Source organism: Callorhinus ursinus, unplaced genomic scaffold, assembly GCF_003265705.2.
Source record: "Callorhinus ursinus isolate GAN/ISIS: 27379988/994484 unplaced genomic scaffold, GSC_fseal_2.0 scaffold15, whole genome shotgun sequence".
Taxonomy (NCBI): Eukaryota; Metazoa; Chordata; class Mammalia; order Carnivora; family Otariidae; genus Callorhinus; species Callorhinus ursinus.
Genome location: NW_027397077.1, coordinates 42,584,382 through 42,603,573, shown reverse-complemented (window position 1 = coordinate 42,603,573; position 19,192 = coordinate 42,584,382). Strand labels below are relative to the sequence as shown.

Below are 19,192 nucleotides of genomic sequence, written 5' to 3'. Positions count from 1 at the left end.
TCCTTTAAATAGGCCATACTTTACTGTTTCTTCGTATGCCTTGTGATTTTTTTGTTGAAAACTGTACATTTGAATCAAATAGTGTGGTAATTCTGGAAATCCAATTCTCCCACTTCCCTAGGGGGTGCTTTTTTTGTTGTTATTATTATTTTTACTATAGCAGGCTGTCTCCTCACTAAGGGTAATCCTGAGGTGTAAATTTAAGGTCTTCTCAGGTCTTTTCTGGGCCTGTGCTTTTCCCTAGGAATGTGCAGTTGCTGTCTGATTTTTCTCTGTGTATGCAGTTGCTTTTGAATGTCTTAGTCCTTAGTGTCTGGCTCCAGGTAGTGGAAAAAAGAGAAAAATAAAAGTGGAAGGAAAATGACACCAGCCCTTTAAATGCCCTGGAAATCACTATAGCTGGAGAGGAAGGGCCTTGTGACAGCTTAGAGGTAGGGGAATTGCAACAATGATGGGCAACTGCTTCTTTGCTACACCTGTGATCAGAAAGAACAATCAGTGATAAGGGCAGGACAGGGTTTTGTTTTGTTTTGTTTTTCCCCAGTAGGTTCCACAAGCTGTGTTCAGGCTGCTCTTAGAACTTTGCACAGCTGCCTTCTATGTGGCTAGTTGGGGGCTGGGTAGCTGCTACTGTGCTAAGAATTGAAATTGATTGAAATTAACTGCAGTTTATTGTCTGAGCCTTCCCCTGGACTTGCAAGCCTTAAATAGATTCCAGGGTTCCTAAATAGTTATATCAGATAGATTCTGCTCATGCAGTTGTTATCTAGGTGGGTAAATATTCCTGGGGCTTCCCACTCTGCCATCTTCCCAGAATCCTCTCTTGAGACTTAGGTTTTGATGTGGCAGTAGATACTATCAGCTGTATGACCTCAGAGAAGTCACTGAAGTTCTTTGGGCTCTAGGGAAGTATGGGTTTGTGGGGAAAGTTTTTAGGCTGGTAATTGCTAAGACTCTCTCTTACTCTAAAGCATAGGATTTTCTAAAAATTTGCATGTACTTTTCTTCAATTTTGGTGTTAATTTTTTAAGATTTTATTTATTTATTTGACAGAGAGAGACAGCGAGAACAGGAACGTAAGCAGGGGGAGTGGGAGAGGGGGAAGCAGGCTTCCCATGGAGTCCGGAGCCCAATGCGGGACTCGATCCCAGGACTCTGGGATCATGACCTGAGCCGAAGGCAGATGCATAACGACTGAGCCACCCAGGCGCCCCTGGTGTTAATTTTTCAGTTTGAGAAGAAAGACTAACATTTGGAGGTTATAAATAACTATTGAAAAAAACTTTCTGATGTTTGAACATTTCTATTTACCCAGAGTATTTGAATTGTACATGCAGTTTATTTTCTTTTGGGGTTTCTTATTTTCTCCAGTTTGATGTTCCTTTTTGGGGTGCCTAAGAAAACTGTAGGTTTGACTCTAGGAAAATACATGGCTGTTCTAATTGGTGGTAAGTTTGGTGAGATCTGTTAGGACTTTTATTCCTTGGTTTGGAAAAAAAAATTGTTAGAACGGATAGGGTAACTGCATTTCTCTAATGATCTGAAAAAGTTCCTGTGGTTAACTTGCTTTGGTGGGCATTCGAAAGCATGTCAATGCTTTTGGTTCCCTTGGAAGAAGTAAAATACTTTTAAGAACTATCAGATTGTAATTCAGGACATCAGTTCTCTTTCTCTTTCCTGTGATCAATAATAATTTGTATTCTTTCCCATGGTAAAGTTTCTACTTTGAGTTATTTGGTTGACTTTTTCATGGTTTCTTCCTCTTTAGGCTAGTGAGTATCTTTCCCATAGCTTCGCAGCTGCACAACTAATTTATTTTCCTTTTCAATAGATGTTTCCAATGCTGATGTATACAGAATATTCTAGAGATATTTAGAGATGAATTTTTGTCCAGTATCTTCACTTTATAGAAGGGAAAACTGATCACCATCAGATAATCCAAATAGCTATATTGTTTTTTGGGGGGCTTGGGAGGGGAGTGGTTTGCAGAGAAATGGGGCTTTTGCTGGAAGGTGGACATAGGGTCAAGGGATATTTTCTTAAAGTGGGAAAAATTGTAGCGTGCTTGTATGCTGTTGGGAATAATCCAATAGAAAGGGAGAAATGGATTAGAGAGAAGAGAGAATTGCTTATAGCTGATTTGCTTGAATAGGCATGTTAAGTAGAGCAGTTGATCATGGTAGGAATACCAGCACTTCATCCTTACTAGCAGTAGGGAGTGCTGATTGTATGGACTCAGATGCCAGTAGATAAGTAGATGTGGTAGTAGTATGTGCAAATAAATACTTATTTTTTCAGTGACACCGGAAGGTAAGCTATTAGGGGGAGTAAGGATAGGAGCGGGTATGTTAGATTTGAAGAGAGTTAAGAAGTATGAAATCGTTCTCTGTGAAAATGGGGGGAGTAAATATACGAGAGTTACAGAATCTTCTCCCTCTCCCACTCCCCCTGCTTGTGTTCCCTCTCTCGCTCTCTCAAAGTAAAAAGATTTTATTTATTTGGGAAAGAGAGATTGAGAGAACGAGTGGGAGGAGGGGCAGAGGGAGAAGCAGACTCCCAGCTGAGCAGGGAGCCGGATGGGGGACTTGATCCCAGGATGCTGGGATCATGACCTGAGCCGAAGGCAGTTGGTTAACCGACTGAGCCATCCAGGTGCCCATATAATTATATTTTAAAATAATGTTTTGAACATTTAGAATGTTCTACACTCCATTGAAAATACTGTTCCTGTTTGAACATTTTTTTTTTTTTTTAAGATCTATTCATTTGAGAGAGAGTGAGCACAAAGGGGAGGGGCAGAGGGAGAAGCGGACCCATCGCTGAATGCAGAGCCCTGTGTGGGGCTTGATCCCAGGACCCCAAGATCATGACCTGAGCCAAAGTCAGAGACGCTCAATGGACTGAACCACCCAGGCTCCCCTGCCTGAACATTGTTTTTTTGTTTTTTAAAGGTTTTATTTATTTATTTGAGTTGGAGGGGGCAGAGGGAGAGGGAGGAAGTACTCCCTGCTGAGCAGGGAGCCTGAGGTGGAGCTTGATGCCAGGACCCTGGGATCATGACCTGAGCTGAAGGCACCTGTGTAATCGACTGAGCTACCCAGGCCCCCATGCCTGAACATTCTTGAAGACTGACTTCTATAGTTCACTGAATATATAAATACTAGGTTTAGATTAAAAAGAGAATTGAATTGCCTGAGTTGAATTTTATCTGGTTAAGGTATTAGTGAGAAGTGAAATAGAATAAAAATTATGGAAATATAATTGGTATGTGGTAGGCCAAAAACCTACTATTTTTTTAAGATTTTTTATTTATTTGAGAGAGAGAGAGAACACAAGCAGGGGTAGCTGCAGAGGGAGAGGGAGAAGAAGGCTCCCCGCTGAGCAGAGAGCCCAGTGGGGGGCTCGATCCCAGGACCCCGGATCATGACCTGAGCTGAAGGCAGATGCTTAACTGACTGAACCACCCAGGCACCCCCAAAACTTAAAATTCTTAATTGGCTTGTAACTTCTTGGTTATCATATTTAGGTGTTTTTAATACACTTGTGTGGTTTCTTATGGTTGGGTTAAGGGCAGGTAGAAATGCTGGAGAGGGAGTAAGGTAATCTATAGGAAAGGGCGAGAGCTCTGTGTTTTAATTTTTTTCTTTTATTCTTCCTATTGTTATTACTAGATACCATTAGGGAGCAATTATTCTAGGAACTGTGAAAAATATGTTCTGTGTATTATTATATTTAATTTTCACAACTCTAGGAATTAGGTCTCATTGTCATTTTATCAATGAGAAAACTTAAGACTTGCCATCTAAGACTTTACCGGAAGATACACAGCTAGTAAGTATCTTTAAGTAACTGGCTCACTCTAAAGTCCAGGATCTTAACCATGTGCTAAATTGTCTCTTTGTTAACAAGACAGTCTTACCCAGGATTTAAAAAAAAACAGATATCCCTTTGAATGTCCATTAGCCCTGGAGACTCTGTTTTCTAACATAAACTCACATGACCCCTTTTTGGAGAATTACTATTTAACGCTGTATTCTTTTTTTTTTTTTTTTAAGATTTTATTTATTTATTTGACAGAGAAAGACACAGCGAGAGAGGGAACACAAGCAGGGGGAGTGGGAGAGGGAGAAGCAGGCTTCCCGCCGAGCAGGAAGCCCGATGTGTGGGGCTCGATCCTAGGACCCTGGGATTATGACCTTAGCTGAAGGCAGACGCTTAACAACTGAGCCACCCAGCCACCCCAATTTTTAATGATCTTAATAGGAATTGTCTTCAGTTGCTTCATTTGTTCTGTTCCTTATTCCTCTACTGTTCGAGGATGTCAGGAATTTTGACAGTCTTTTCTGTGCTAGGTTGTCAGAAAGAAGCCCCTTGTAAAACTAAGTATGAGGTAGCTGACATCACTCAAAGTATTCATTGCTATATGTGATGAAAATGAAAGACAGCTTGAAGTATATGATATTTAAGTTTCTTGTGGATATGTTTGGGGAGAGAGTGAGGATTGCCACAGGAGGAAACTTAAAAGAATTTCTTAGTTTGAAAGAAATGAACATACAGAAGAGAAACTTTCTTTTCCCCTTTTGGCTGCCCTCACACCAAAGTATTTGGGAGACACTGACTCCCTCCCTCAGAATTTTCCTCACATGTCACATGATGTTTTTCCAGGGTTTTCAGGGTATCTTCCCTAATATTTCAGGACTCTTGCCATTGTGCATTCTTAGACTCTTTGGGAACGTTTCCGTGGACTCTTTCTGGGAACCCTGAAAGTGCTTTCAACCTGTATCAGTGAAGGTTGACTGGGTGATCAAATGTTCCCTCTTTCAGCTTCAATGGCAAGGATTTACCTTCTTCCCTTTACTGATTATTAACTATTCACTTTCAATAATAGATACCTGATTTATACTTTATAGCATTTATTTATGTATCTTTATTTAAAAAGTATTTGGGGATTATAGGCTTCTTAGGAAAGCTGGATGTCTTTACTTTCCTTACCTTCATCTTGATGTAGTAATTACCCATGGGAGTAAAGAGTAATCTTTTTGGGAGTTGGTGGGAGTATCTATAGACAGATGTTACAGATTAACTGTACTTTTTCATCAGGGTATTCTCCCTCCTTTTTTCATCTATTAAAATGATTTTTCTATTTTCCATGGGTATTCTCCCTCCTTTTTTCATCTATTAAAATGATTTTTCTATTTTCCATGCTCTGTTTCCATGGTCATACATCTGTAACAGGCGCGCGCGCACGCACACACACACACCCACACACACACACACACACCCACCCACCCAGGACATGGGGCTTAAGGCCTGACCCATATAGAAGGAGTTCTAGAACATTCTTAATACACTGTGATTCCTAATACAGGTTTGCTTTTAAAACAAGTACCCCCTACATGTGCTGAATAGCCTCATACACATCTTCCCCTCTCTCCATTTTTCTTTTCTGGAGGGACCAGTATATGTTTTCAGAATAAAGGGGGCAGGGTGTCTAATTTTTAGATCATAGGTAGCATCAAAGAAGAAAGTATTTTGAGGGTTAAGAGCTTTCTTACTAGTTCATGAGTTAAGTCAGAAAGCTAAAATAAAGGATTCCGTTTTCTATCAGCTGCCTTCTTAGACCAGATTTTGGGATGCGGATCAAAACATGCAGGTGATTTTATAAGACCACAAGTAGTATTAGAACCAAGGCAGAATGAACCAAGGTTGTTGTGGATGCCTTTCAGGAATGGTAAAAGAAGAGGGGAGAGGCAGGAAGACAAGGTAAAAACTACCAATGCAAACCTTGGATTTGATTTGTAGGTTCCTGAAAATGTTAAAAACAAAAAACAAAAAAACAGCCCTAATGTTGGATATTGTCTCAGTTTATTCCTCCATCTGCATTATATGCATAGGATTTGTAAGTTTCAAACATTTTTACTATTTTCCTTATGTATAGCCATAACTAATATAAACTCTTTGTGGATGCTAAATGACAAGTAGTCCACATTCTGCATGTCTATTCCTATATCTTCATTCACTCCTAAATTCATGGCAGTGTTATTTAAACCTACCTTGTTTTTCTAGATTTTTCCATAGATACCCTCTATTAGGCTAAGGGATTTCCCTTATCTTCTTCTTTGTTGAGAGTGTCATAAATAGACGTTTGAATTTTAGTTGAGTGCTTTTACTGCATCTATTGTTATGATCATGTGGTTTTCTTATTTAGTCTGAAAGTGTGAATTACATTCATTGCTTTTTTTTTAGTGTTCAGTCAGCTTTAGATTGCTGGGGCTAATATTTTGTTAGAGGTTTTTGCGTATATGTTCACTTGGAGTATTGATCTGTAGTTTTTTTGTAATGTCTTTGTCTTGTTTTAGTATTAATGTTGGCCTCATGAAATGAAATGTTCCTTCCTCTTTTCTGCAAGAGATTGTGTAGAATTATTATTTCTTCCTGAAATAGTTGGTAGAATTAGCCAGTAAAACCATCTGGGTCTGGAGTTTCCCTTTTTTGAGGAGTTTCCCACTACAAATTCACTTTGTTTAGATACAGTTACTCGGGTATCTGTTTCTCCTTGTATAGTTCTTGTAGTTTGTGTCAACTTTGAAGGAATTGGTTCATTTCATCTAAGCTGTCAAACTTATGGTCATAGAGGGGTTTGTTGTATTTATTATCCTTTTAATAGCTGTTGTGTCAGTGTTAATGTCCTCTCTCTTTCATTGCTCTTAGTGGTAATTTGTCTTTCCTATTTCTTGGTTAGCCTGGCCAGAAGTAGAAGTTCATCTTTTCAAAGAACCAGCTTTTGCTTTCATTGGTTTTTCTCCATTGTGTTTCTGTTCTCACATTCATTGATTTCTGCTCTAGTTTTTTTATTTTTATTTTTTTATTTTTTAAAAGATTTTATTTATTTGACAGAGAGAGACACAGCGAGAGAGGGAACACAAGCAGGGAGAGTGGGAGAGGGAGAAGCAGGCTTCCGGCAGAGCAGGGGGCCGATGTGGGGCTCGATCCCAGGACCGTGGGATCATGACCTGAGCCGTTTTTAAGTACTCTCTACACCAGGCATGGGACTTGAACTCATAACCCTCAGATCAAGAGTTGCATGCTCCACTGACTGAGCCAGCCAAGTGCCCCTATTTCTGCTCTAATTTTTATTATTTTTTCCTTCTGTTTGATTTAATTTGCTCTTCAAAGTTTCTTTCTTTCTTTCTTTCTTTTTTTTTTGTTTTTAAAGATTTATTTATTCATTCGAGACACAGAGATAGAGAGAGAACATGAGCAGGGGGAGAAGCAGAGGGAAGGGGAGAAGCAGGCTTTTCGCTGAGCAGGGAGCCCAGTGCGGGGCTTGATCCCAGGACCCTGGGATCATGACCTGAGCCGCAGGCAGTGGCTTAACTATCTGAGCTACCCAGGCACCCCTATCTTCAAAGTTTCTTAAGGTAGATGCTTAGGTTATTGATTTTAGGTCTTTTCTAATATATGCATTTAAAACTATAAATTTTTCTCTGAGCATATTTTAGCTGCATCCCACAGTTTTGATGTTTCATTTTCACTTACTTGAAATGCTTTTAAATTTTTTTCTGAGGTGCTTGGGTGGCTCAGTTGGTTAAGCCTCTGACTCTTGATTTTAGCTCAGGTCATGATCTTAGGTCATGAGATTGAACCCCATGTTGGGCTCCGTGCTGGGTGTGGAAGCTGCTTAAGATTCTCTCTTTCCCTCTACTTCTGCCCCTCCTCAGTGTGCTCACTTGAGCATGCTCTCCCTCAAAAAAAAAAAATTTTTTTTTTCTAGACTTTTTACCCATGGGTTATTTAGAAGTATATTGTTTAATATCCAAATATTTGGGGGAATTTTCCCAGATCTTTGCTATTGATTTTATTTAATTAATTTATTTATCTACCTATCTATTTATTTATTTATTTATTAAATTTATTCATCCATTCATTCATTTGACAGAGAGTGAGAGAGCACAAGCAGGGGGAACAGTAGAGGGAGAGGGAGAAGCAGGCCTCCCGCCAAGCAGGGAGCCCGATGTGGGGCTCGATCCCAGGACCCTGAGATCATGACCTGAGCCGAAGGCAGACGCCCAACCATCTGAGCCACCCAGGCGCCCCTTTGCTATTGATTTTAATATAATTTCATTGTGGTCTGAGACTATACTTTGTACCATTTTTAAAAAACGATTTTTAAGGGGCACCTGGGTGGCTCAGTCAGTTAAGCATCTGCCTTTAGCTTGGGGTCCTCCCTCTCCCTCTGCCCCTTCCCCCGCTCGTGTTCTCTCTCTCTCTCTCTCAAATAAAATCTTAAAAATTTTTTGTTTTTTTGTTTTATGGCTCAGAATATAGTATATCTTTGAATGTTGCAAGTACACTTGAAAAGAATGTGTATTCAGCAGTTACTGGGTGAAGTGTCCTGTAAATGTCATTTAAGTTAGGTGGTAGTGGGGCGCCCGGCTGGCTCAGATGGTTAAGCGTCTGCCTTCAGCTCGGGTCGTGATCCCAGGGTCCTGGAATCGGGCCCCGCATCGGGCTCTCTGCTCGGTGGGGAGCCTGCTTCTCCCTCTCCCTCTGGTGTTCCCTCCACTTGTGCTCTCTGGCTCTATTGCTCTGTCAAATAAATAAATAAATCTTAAAAAAAAAAAGTTAGGTGGTAGTACTATTGAGTTCTCCTTCCTGATTTTTTTTTTTATTAAAGATTTTATTTATTTGAGAGAGAGAATGAGAGAGAGAGAGCACGAATGGGAAGAGGGTCAGAGGGAGAAGCAGACTCCCCGCCGAGCAGGGGGTCCGATGTGGGACTCGATCCCGGGACTCCAGGATCGTGACCTGAGCCGAGGGCAGTCGCTTAACCAACTGAGCCACCCAGGCGCCCTCCTTCCTGATTTTTGCCTACTTGTTTTAACAGTTACTGAGTTGAAAGTCTTTAAAGATTTTACTTTTTTTAAATTTACTTATTTGAGAGAGAAAGTGAGAGAGCATAGGCAGTGGGGTGGGGTAGCAGCAGAGGGAGAGGGAGAAGCAGGCTTCTTGCTGAGCAGGGAGCCCGATTTGGGGCTTGATCCCAGGACCCTGGGATTATGACCTGATCCAAAGGTAGACACTTAACCGGCTGAGCCACCCAGGTGCCCCTATTTGTTGCATTTCTTTTTTCTTCTTTTGCCTTCTGTAGTGTGAACTGAACTTTTTATTAGTATTCTTACATCCTCCCTATTGACTTATTTTTACTTATTTAAAGTGGTTTTTGGGGTTCCTGAGTGGCTCAGTCAGTTAAGCATCTGTTTCTTGATTTTGGCTCAGGTCATGATCTCAGGGTCATGGGATCCAGCCCCATGTTGGGCTCTGTGCTCAGTGGGGAGTCTGCTTCAGGATTCTCTTCCTTTCCCTCTGTCCCTCCCCCTATTCACACACACTCTCTCACTCAAATAAATAAATAAATCTATAAAAAATGGCTTTTAGTGGTTGCCTTTGGATTTACAGTATTCATTTAAAAATAACCTGAGTAGGGGCACCTGGGTGGCTCAGTCGTTTAGCGTCTGCCTTCGCCTCAGGTCATGATCCCAGGGTCCTGGGATTGAGCCCCGCATCGGGCTCCCCGCTCTGCTGGAAGCCTGCTTCTCCCTCTTCCACTCCCCCTGCTTATGTTCCCTCTCTCACTGTGTCTCTCTCTGTCAAATAAATAAAATCTTAAAAAAAAAAATAACCCAAGTATACCTTAAAATGATACCACTTTACATGTAGTGCATATATCTTAATAGTGTATGTTCCTAAATCTTCCTTTCACTGTAACTGTTGTTAAATATTTCGCTACGTATGCTATAAATACCCAGTACATTGTTCACTACTTTAAACAATTTTATTTTAGAGCAATTAAAAATATGAAAAAGAAAAGGTTTTATTTTACCTTCATTTATTCATTTTTTGGTGTAAATCCAAGCTTCTCACCTTATCATATTCCTTCTGCCCAAAGAACTTCCTTTAATATTTTTTATAGGGTGGATGTGCTGGCAATGAATTCTCTGTTTTTGTCTGGGAGCATCTTTATATCTTCTTCACTTATGAAGGATATTTTCACTTGATATAGAATACTGGTTGGGCAGTTTTTTTTCAATATTTTGAAGTTGTCACTCCACTGTCGTCTTACTTGCAAAACTTCTGACTGCAAGTTTATTGTAATCCTTATTTTTATTCCCCTGTGTGTAATGTTTTTCTTCTCTGGCTACCTTCAAGATTTTCTCTTTGCCTTTCAGCAATTTAAATATGATATGCTCTGGTGTGTATATTTTGGGGGGGGGGAGGATATATTTATCTTGTTTGTTTTTTGGAGTTTCTTAAGTCTGTAATTAGGTGTCTTGTCACTAATTTTGGTAGGTTCTTGGGCATTCTAATTTTTTCTCCATTCTCTCTTTCTCGGCATTCTAAGTATGTGTATGTTACATTGTTTGATAATTTCCCACGTTTTTCATATGTTCTTTCCTGTTTTATTTTCCTACTATATTTTCTTTACGTTTCAGTTTGGGTGTTTCTCTTAGCTTCTTTTCAAGTTCATGGATTCTTTTTTCAGCTGTTTGAAGTCTACTAATAATCTTTTGTTATTTGTTTCTGTGTTTTTATTTCTAGAATTTCCATTTGATTCTTACGATTTCCATCTCTGTGAATTTACCTTTCTGATCTTGCATGTTGTCTACCTTTTCCATTATAGTCTTTAACATATTAAACATGTTTTAAATTACCTGATAGTTCCAAAATCTATGTCATATCTGAGTCTAGTTCTGATGATTGCTTTGTTTTTTCAAACTGTTTTTGGCATACTTCATGATATTTTTGAATGCTGGGCATGTTGTATAGGATAGGAAATACTGAAGTAAATATTTTACATGCTTCGAGAAGACTGCAGATTTCCTTCTGCTAGTCCTTTAAGGTAGAATTTGTGTTAATTTGTTAGAGGTTGGGCTGTGTTTGAAGTTTATTATTGCTATGGTTACCAGAGTTGATACTTACTTGTTTTTGCCATGGGAACCCAGAGACTTGACATTTTCCTAGTGTCCCTTGTCTAGGAGTGTCCCTTATCTCCTTGCTTGGCTTTGGCTTTACCTTTGTGCTGTTTCTCAGAGTCCGTCTCTTGCAGCTATATTCCACTGTTACTGTTAGAGCTTGTTAGCATGGTAATGGAGGGTAAGGGGAGTTCTGTGATGGTCTATTAAGCCTCAGATTTAGGCAGGTACTAGAACGTGGGTCTTGGAGGTTGGGCCTTCACAAAACTTTACCTTCCACTTCTTTGGGTAGAGCTTCTCCTTGTTCTTTCTACCCAACTGCAGTATCTAGGTTAATTTTTTAAGCCCTTAAATTAGCCATTTTTTTTTTTTATTTTTAAAGAATTTTTTATTTATTTGAGAGAGAGAGAAAGAGCACGAGCCCAGGGTAGGAGCAGAGGGAGAGAGAGGAGAAGCAGATTCCCTGCTGAGCAGGAAGCCCTATGCGGGACTTGATCCCAGGACCCTGAGATCATGACCTGAGCCACCCAGTTGCCCTCAAGGTTTATTTCATTTTTTTATTCTATTCTATTTTATTTTTATTTCATTATTTTGACTTATTTTAATTTAATTTACTTTTTAAAAAGATTTTATTTATTTATTTGACAGAGAGAGACACAGGGAGAGAGGGAACACAAGCAGGGGGAGTGGGAGAGGGAGAAGCAGTCTTCCCATGGAGCAGGGAGCCCGATGTGGGGCTCGATCCCAGGACCCTGGGATCATGACCTGAGCCGAAGGCAGACGCTTAACGACTCAGCCACCCAGGGGCCCCAAGGTTTTTTTTTTTTAAAGATATTTTAAAAAACTCATTTATTTTATTGAGAGAGAGAAGGGTGGGGCGGGGGTGAAGGAGGAGGGAGCAAGAGAGAGAGAATCTGAAACAGACTCCACACTGGGCATGGAGCCTAAGTCGGGGCTCCATCTCACGACTGGCAAGATCATGTCCTGAACTGAAACCAAGTGTTGGATGCTTAACCAACTGAGCCTCCCAGGTGCCCCTGGCCAAGGTTTTTAGAGCTCTCTCACTCCTGCGTTAAGGTCGTTTATTAGAGAGAGAGTGAGATTGAGTGCCAGTATTCTCCGTCTCTTTCTTTTCCTCCAGCTCTAGTGGGATTCTGCCAGTGTTCTCAGGGTACAGGCCTTGATGAGTTTTTCTTTGTAGATTAAGCCTTTTGTTCCAGAGGGAGATAGGGGAACAATGTCTGGGCTGATTGGCATTGCCTGTTCTACTCTTCAAGCTCCATAGGGGTGAGTGAGGGCAAGGATGAGGAACTTTTTCTGCATTGTCTCAGATCCCCCCGCATTAGAAATTCTTTTGAGGTTCCTGGAGAAAAAGCCTGGGGTGGGAACTCTCTTAGCATTTTAGTCCCCAGGGGCTTTACACTCTCATGTTAGCCCATATTCAGTCTTTTTTTTTTTTTTTTTTTAAGATTTTATTTATTTATTTGAGAGAGCATGAGAGGGGGAGGGTCAGAGGGAGAAGCACACTCCCCGCTGAGCAGGGAGTCCGATGTGGGACTCGAACCCGGGACTCCAGGATCATGACCTGAGCCGAAGGCAGTCGCTTAACCAACTGAGCCACCCAGATGTCCCAGCCCACATTCAGTCTTAAGCAGTTTGTCAAAATTTGTGGTTTAAATCCTCCTAACTTCGGTGGAGTTCTTCCATACTCTTAGGACAATATTTCCTTTAGTCAGAGAGAAAGCTTTCCCTCCAGGGTTTTAGGTGTTGCTCCATCCCTGTTATATTTTTTAAAGTGTATGTATTTAAGTATGTATGTTTTTTTGAGTATAGTTGACATACAGTGTTATATTAGTTTCAGGTGTACAGCTTAGTGATTTGACAAGTTTATGTATTATGCTACATTCACCACAAATGTAACTACCATCTGTCCCATTACATCGCTATTACAATGTCATTGACTGTATCCTTATGCTGTGCCTTTTATTTCCATGCCTCATTCCATAACTGGAAGCCTGTATTTCCCTCTCTCCTTCACCCATTTTGCCAACCTACTATCCCTGCTGTATTGCCTAAAGGTTGGATGAGGCAAAAATGGGGGTTGGAGAGGGGAGTGTGGTTGTTTCCTTTCTCTGAATGTTAGGAATCCACATTGTGGTCAGAGAATAACTTGTGAGACTTACCTTAGGGCTCAGCATATGATCACTTTTAGTAAATGATCTCTCAGTGCTTGATACAGTATTTCTTCTGCAGTTATTGGGTAGTGTAGGTCTGGTTAATCATGCTATTCAAATTTCTATTTTTATTTTTCTTCCTTCTTTCTGGGTCATTTGTTCTGTCAGTTACTGGTATTAAAAGTTTCCCCATTATGATTATATGGATATTTTTTACTACTTAAAATTCTGCCAACTTTCACTTTATATATTTGAAGGCTCTGTTATTACATGCGTAGAAATTTTGTTATATCTTACTGATGAGTTATACATTGAATCCTAAGAATTATACACCTATAAATGCTTTTTGCATTAGAGTCTACTTTAAGTACTTTTTTTTTTTTAAGATTTTATTCATTTATCTGACAGAGAGAGACACAGCGAGAGAAGGAACACAAGCAGGGGGAGTGGGAGAGGGAGAAGCAGGCTCCCTGCTGAGCAGGGACTCCATCCCAGGACCCTGGGATCATGACCTGAGCCAAAGGCAGACGCCTGTCGACTGAACCACCCAGGCGCCCCTACTTTGAGTACTATTAATATGGCTAGAGAGGCTTTCCTTTTCTGTATGACCTTTCCATACTTTTCATTTTTTTTTTTTTAAGATTTTATTTATTTATTTGACAGATAGAGAGTACAAGTAGGCAGAGAGGTAGGCAGAGGGAGAGGGAGAAGCAGGCTCTTCAGTGAGCAGGAAGCCCGTTATAGGGCTTGATCCCAGGACCCTGGGATCATGACCTGAGCTAAAGGCAGACGCTTAACCAACTGAGCCACCCAGGTGCCCCTCCATACTTTTCATTTTTAACTGTTTTCTATCTTTGTATCTTAGGTGTGATTCTTATGAACAACATAATAGTTGAATTTTGTTCTTTATTAGTGTAATTATTTTTGTCTTTTGATCTGATTACGTTAGTGTAATTATTGGAATATTTGGGTTTACACTTGACCTCTTACCTTTTGCTTTTTATATGTTCTGCTTGTTCTGTGATCTTTCCCTCTTTTTTTGTATTCATTTGGGCATTTTAATTCTATATTTTCTTTCTATTTAATGTATCAGTTAAATACTATTTTACTATTTTTTAAATGTTTACCGTAGAGATTGAAACATGTATTTTCTTCCTTTTTAAAAAATGTTTATTTTTTCAATACATAATAATAGTCATAAGGCACAGAATTCAAAAGGTACAAAAGATTATGTGATAGGAAGTCCTTTCTCACATTTACCTACCAGCCACCAGGAAATGTGTATCCACCAGTACAGTCATGTAACCTTTTTTTTTTTTTTAAGATTTATTTATTTGAGAGAGCATGCGCATGTATGCGTGCACACAAGCAGGGGGACAGGAAGAAGCAGGCTCCCTAAGAAGCAGGGAGCCCAATGCAGGACTTGAGCCCAGGACTCTGGGATCATGACCTAAGCCCAAGGCAGATGCTTAACCAACTGAGCCACCCAGGCTCCCCCATCTAGCCTCTTTCCTTACTCCCAAAACTGTGTTTATTGGTCTTCTAGCTGGGTTTCTAAGCTTCTGTATCTTGGTCCATATCTTCTTTCTTATTTATTTGTCTTCTCAGCCTTCAAAGCTCAGCTAAAGCTTCTTTCCCTTTCATGAAGCTTTCCCAAACAAATTTAATCTTAACTGATCTTCTAATGGTAATTGCAGTTTTCCTCACACATTTTAGCTTTAATGATATTCTTTTGTGCTATTTTCCTTAAGTTTCAAGTATGTAAATCTTACTTTCTGTCCCAGATTGTGAGTTCCTTGAGGGCAGGATAATATGCTTGCTTGCTTTTTTTTTTTTTTTTTTTAAGGTCCCTTTTCCCTTTATTTTTTTTTATTTTATTTTTTAAAGATTTTTTAAATTTTTATTTATTTGACAGAGAGAGACACAGCGAGAGAGGGAACACAAGTAGGGGGAGTGGGAGAGGGAGAAGGAGGCTTCCCGCTGAGCAGGGAACCTGATGGCGGGGCTCGATCCCAGGACCCTGGGATCATGACCTGAGCCGAAGGTAGACGCTTAATGACTGAGCCACCCAGGCGCCCCAGGATAATATGCTTTCATTTGGTCTGTGTAATGCTGAGCACATTGCAGATGCCCCCCAAATACTTGTCTAATTAAATTGCCTCTCTGGTAATGGCTGTCAGAAGATCATTTCTCCACAAAAATTTCAGTTTTCGTGCTTCCTGATTCTCAATTGTTCATGGTAGATACAGTGTTTAGAGTTTGTTTTGAATGCAAAATTGCAGATAAAGAATTGCAAGCTACTTGAAAAAATATTTGCTTATAAAATTGTTATGTACTTGTCTTGCATTTCATGTTACTTTAAGATTAGAATTAATAGACATTCCTAATTCAGTATCATAGTGTAAAAATATTCATTGCTATTTAATGACATGCGTACTTCCTTAAGTACTAACAAGTGAACACTCTTTTTTCCAAAATGTCTTCTTTGTTGATTATAGTTTTTCTTGATTATATTTTTGAAAAATTAGAAAATACTGAAAATACTAGAAAAAACTATCCTACTCCTACCAGTGAGAGATAAATGTTAACATTTGTTATATATAAACTCAGTTTTTTCTATGTAAATATAGTTAACTTCTCCCCTCTAGGTTTTTCAATTTGTAATTCTTAATGTTTGCTTTTCAGCTTGTCCTAAAAGGATTCCTGTACACCTTGGAAGTGCTTGAGGAAGAGTGATAAAGGCAAGTATACAACTCTCTATGGTTAGTGAAATAACTTGGTTCATAGCCAAACCAAAAAGCTTTGGTCACTGTATCAAAAAAAAGATAATTTATTAATTTGAATGGTTTTCCAGAGCACCCTCCTAAATATTTACCAGACTTTTAAAACAACTTTTAAATTTATCCCTGATATTAATTTGTAGTGGCTTGTTTCTTGAATGTGAAGTAATGTCGTAATACGTCTTTGGTGAAACTGTTGTAGAAAAATTGTTAAAAATTCTGAGAATTGAACAAAGTTCTCTGAAATGCCTGCTCTGTAAATAGCTACCTTTTCCTTTTCTTTTCCCTCCTTTGTAGTCCTTCCCCTTGTCCCTTTTCCCCATACCCTTTTGCTCCCTATTCTCTGTCTACCTTTTCTAGTTTACTTATAAGAACTTTACTTTTCAGAGAAGCTGAGTAAATAAAAGAGAAGCCAACGTTTCTTTCTTACAAAAGCACACTTAACTTTCTGGTTGAACTTCTTTGTGTTAAACCAGGTATCTCAATATTATTATTTGGAGAGTTTTATAAACTGAGCAACTGTATACTCATTTGAATTTGCTGTCTTAAAGAAGAAAATAAGGGAGTCCTAAAAAACTTTGACATTACGAATTCCTTTAGTGTTTGCATTCTTACTGTCAGCAATTTTATAATTATTACATCATCATTGTCTTTGGTATTTTGGGCACAGTATTTCACCTTCCTTAATATTTGGCATATATTGAAAGGTAACCTTAAAGATTTTCTGTTGGCCTACAGAAAATTTTAGCAAGCTTCAAAATTTTGGCCATATTTCTTGTTTGTGTTGATATCACAGCAATAATGCAGGTGATAGCTACAAGTGTATATACTAATACATTGTAGAGGTAGTTCAGCAGGTTGTTTTTCAAAATTCTTATCTTACAACTTGATATTTAAAGCTTAATTTAGGTTTCTTTAGGGTTCCATGCTAAGTAAGCCTCTACTAGTTAGTACAGTTAAGGAATGTCTTGCCTTTACAAATGTTAGAATTCATTACTGTTCTAGTATATAACCTTTGCAGCTGTATAGATGGCCTGTGTAAGCTTTGGCTTGACACCCTATTTCTAGGTTTTCCTAGGAATGCTGGCATTTTTTGTTTGTAATCATTTCCAGTTATTTGAAAATAAAAATGATGTACAAATGCTAGTGAAATCTCAAATGAAGTTACTGACATTTAAAATGTACTGTTTTCCTTTTTTTTTTTTAATAAGAAGCAGATGCCCGCTTGATTAGTTTATAACACTGCCCAAAGAAACAAGTTTACAGATAATATCTTTATACACGACAAGTAGGTCATTTGGCTTTCCAGCTAACCTTGATACCATTCCTTTAATCATGGTATCTTTTACTCTCATGGAAAACTTATTTTATATTTTTTGTTTCCAAAAACAAAAAAGTCAGTTGTATTATTTAGCTAATACAATACAAATAAGGAAAAGAGTAAATTACTTCCTTATTGTCAGTCTGCTGCTTTCACATCCTCACATCTTCTTAGGGTCTAAATTGCCTAGTACAATAAGAGATTAGTTACTGGATTATCTTGGTTACATAACTCTTACTCTCTGAGGAGCTTAATGCTTTGCAGAGTGGAAATAATTCAATAACTATTAGTCTCCTCTACAAACTCATGAGGGAAGGTGAGTATAATTAAATACATGTACTATTGGCAACATTTTTGCCCTCAAGGAGCCCCAGAAAACTCCAGTAAAAGTCAAGATAGTCATTAACCTAATAAGGATTAAGGGATTCTTTCTTGGCTCCCCCAATGGGACGAGGAAAAAACAAAAGCAGTGCACAATTAGGACAAGGGTAAGAAGACCCATTTCAGTGTGGCCACAAAGAATTTGAGCAGAAGGCAGTGAAATTTCCCATTCCCATGACTAGTTTGGGAGCAAAGAATTTTGTGGTATTTAGAAAGTAGGAAGGTACTGGTGAGAGATAAATGTCCTTAAGTCTGTCACAACATTTATGCTCCTGAGTCACAAAGAGGTCAGGAGGTGGGGGAAATAGGCATGAAAAAAATATGGACAGCAGAGCCACAATGACAGTACCATATATATACATGGTAAGGTCTTTTGAGAGTAATTACCATGAGGAAGACCCTAGCAGGTTTGTATGCCAATCCCTCTGAACTCCAGCAGCCTTGAGTTCACAGTGAACTCTCTTACATCCAGCTAATTTATGATGGCTACTTGGTGGCAAGGAGTCTCCATATCCCCACAGCATGAGGGGCCTCATTGGTAGTGACTTAGGCTGTTCAAAGTACGTGGTAGTGTAGGGAGTTTTAAAGCTTGTTGAACAAAAGGTTGAGGGAAAATAGGGGAATAACTTCCCACACCATATTTTGTCCTCTCTAGCAGGTTCTGTGCATTAATACAAATTTATATATTTGCAAAAACTTAGTAAAAAAATACTACCTGTTTCTTTCCATTAAGAAAAATCTCATTCCTACCATCTTCCCCTCCTCTTTTTTTGCATGTAATTTCCATAACCATAGCAGTTATGTTGACTTTACATCTCTTAGTTTCAGCTTCCTTTTAATTTCCTGAGTTTAATATTGGTGTGTGGTTGCATTTTGACCTTTCTTTTTTTCTACCCTTCCTTCATACCCAGTTACTGTGTTACTTCTTTGTTTTTGAATTTGTGTGGATATGTGGAAAACTTCTGTCAGCGATGACACTATTCAGAGAAAGGGATTTCTTTGAATCTCTTTTCTTTTTTTGCAGGGTAGGATAGGGTGGATACTGATTCCAACTATCCAACACTTGTCCATTTGAGATGTAAACTATCTTGCCTGCTGTTCCCCACCTCTGGAATGACTCAATCTCTTTTCTTGATAGCTGGTACTGAGCAAAGCTCTAGTCTCTCTGAAGATATAGTCTGTGTGGATCATTTGCTCTTATGGTGCCAGACGGTCATTTGTGCTTCAGAGAATTCAGCTTACAAGATTTTTATTTCCTTTTTCTTCTCAATAGAGCAAGCCTATCACCCCTGTTTACCAGTGAACTTGACAAATATGAATGGTAACAAGAAATTCCTCTTTTTCATTAAAATCCATACACAGTTGGATTGGGATATCCACTTCTCACTGTTCTTTGATTTTACTTTGCTGAGTTCCAGCATATGGACATTTAACTGTGGTTATGAGTGAGAGGAATTAAATTGCCTCAGCTACACTGTACATATTGAATGGTCTGTTCCCTCTTGATTTCCCAAGTAATGGCTATTCTGTCAACTGTTATTATGGTTTCCATTCCAAGATGAC

At 39.1% G+C, this 19,192-nt stretch overlaps 1 protein-coding gene across 5 annotated transcripts in view; it reads left to right on the top strand.

Annotated features, from left to right (window-relative positions):
- Positions 1-19,192, top strand: part of TMCC1 (transmembrane and coiled-coil domain family 1) — a 251,589-nt gene that overhangs the window by 44,355 nt on the left and 188,042 nt on the right. For 4 of the 5 annotated variants that reach the window (XM_025884743.2, XM_073901690.1, XM_025884741.2 and 1 more), the window contains exon 2: positions 15,833-15,888. The gene's annotated coding sequence lies outside the window, so the exon portion shown is untranslated. Of the gene's footprint in view, positions 1-15,832; positions 15,893-19,192 lie in introns of all 5 variants that reach the window. The other variant, XM_073901689.1, reaches the window with a different exon arrangement.